We start from the raw sequence: 1,687 nt of genomic DNA, 5'->3' as shown, positions 1-1,687 counted from the left end.
TATATGTGGATAATAGATGCCTTTTTAGCTTAAAAGTGAAATGTTTTTATGTTAAAGCTCCACCGTGGTACAATATATATCTAATTCAATGTAATAACAAACAATATACTACCTTAAATATCACATTTATCTGACTAATTGTTTAAATGACTTTAAATAAATGTGTTTACTGACTACATTTACTGAAAATTTCATTTAGTCAGACTTAACATGAAAAACTTCCTTTCTTTGAAACTGTCATGACATATTTGCTGTCTGTCTCATGTTTCTTTTCTTTTGATTCCTTTATTTTTAATGTTATTTCTTTCTCTGTGTCTGATGTGTTTATATATATATTATATATATATGTATTTTTATTGTTATATTATTATATTTTTATTATGATTTTATTATTTATTTATTTATTATTATCATTCTATTTTATTTATTTTTATTTATCTATTTTTGTTAGTTTTATTTTTTATTTTTTATTTCTTTATGCCAGGTTAGGTTATGTTTTTTTAAATATTTGTTTTGTTTGTTTTTTTTTTTTTTTTGCTGATGATGAATACAATTCAGCTATTTTTAAAATGTCATTAACTAACCTTTAAAAACAGATGTTTTTTTAAGTGCGAAAGTGGACGCAATTTACTTATAAAATAATATACGTATAATAATAAACCGGACCATTCATAATAATAAGATTTCTATACAAAATACACGTGACATTACGTTACCAAGGTCAATCAAATTTGTAGACGTGATGACGTTATCAAAAGATAATTGCCTGACGAAGAACATATTTTAATAATTTTAATAATTTAATTTAATAATCTTTTGACAGATTTTCTCCAAAATGTTAAATCATCCCAAATATAAAATCGGTATCGGTAATATAAAGCGATCTGTGATGTTTTATTTTCGAAGTCAATTTTGATTTGTATCAATGCTGCCACGTTCGAAATATTTTAAAATTGTAAATGAAATTACTATGTACTTTTTCGCACAATACATTTTAGGGAGGGAGAAAGCTATTTAGCCTTTTACTCTATTTTCGGTAATAGTAGGCCTAAATCACAATTTTAAATCTGCAATCAGTTTACCGAACTGCCACGTAGTACTTGCGAATTAAATCTGTCTCAATATTTGACAAATTATTTCCGTTAAATTCTTCACAGCTTTGTGTTTCGTGATTATAAATAATTCCAAAACAATTTATGTTTCTGCGACATCTCAATACGCAAAAGACCTCCAAGTGTGTAGAAGAACGGCTTACAACCGATGGTGGCGCATTTCCAGTTGTGGATACGTGGACATGGAAAAGGTTTGGTTTCGGACATTCATCACCTGCAAAATAATCAAAATGTATACTACTTATAAGTCAGAATAAAAAGACAAAGGCGAAAGTAAAAACGGCATTGTTATTAGAAATACTTACTATAAACTATAGTACTTATTAGAAAGGATAAAAAAATATGCATAAAAAGGAGTTATGACTCAAAAACCAGAAATAACAAGAATACAATGAATGTTGATAGTAAGGATAACAATAAATAAAATCAATACGTTTATGATGATGATGATTACAATGATTTCAACTGATAATCATAATCATTAACTGATGTGTATTAAGGACAATAATTCTTACTCCTAATAACATTATCCAGGTCTCTCGCTTCTTTTATCTCATATTCATCAAGGCTCTCAT

The sequence above is a fragment of the Antedon mediterranea genome, chromosome 3 (assembly GCF_964355755.1).
Source record: "Antedon mediterranea chromosome 3, ecAntMedi1.1, whole genome shotgun sequence".
Classification (NCBI taxonomy): Eukaryota; Metazoa; Echinodermata; class Crinoidea; order Comatulida; family Antedonidae; genus Antedon; species Antedon mediterranea.
The sequence above is the reverse complement of the archived record's forward strand: the minus strand, read 5'-3'. Positions refer to the sequence as shown.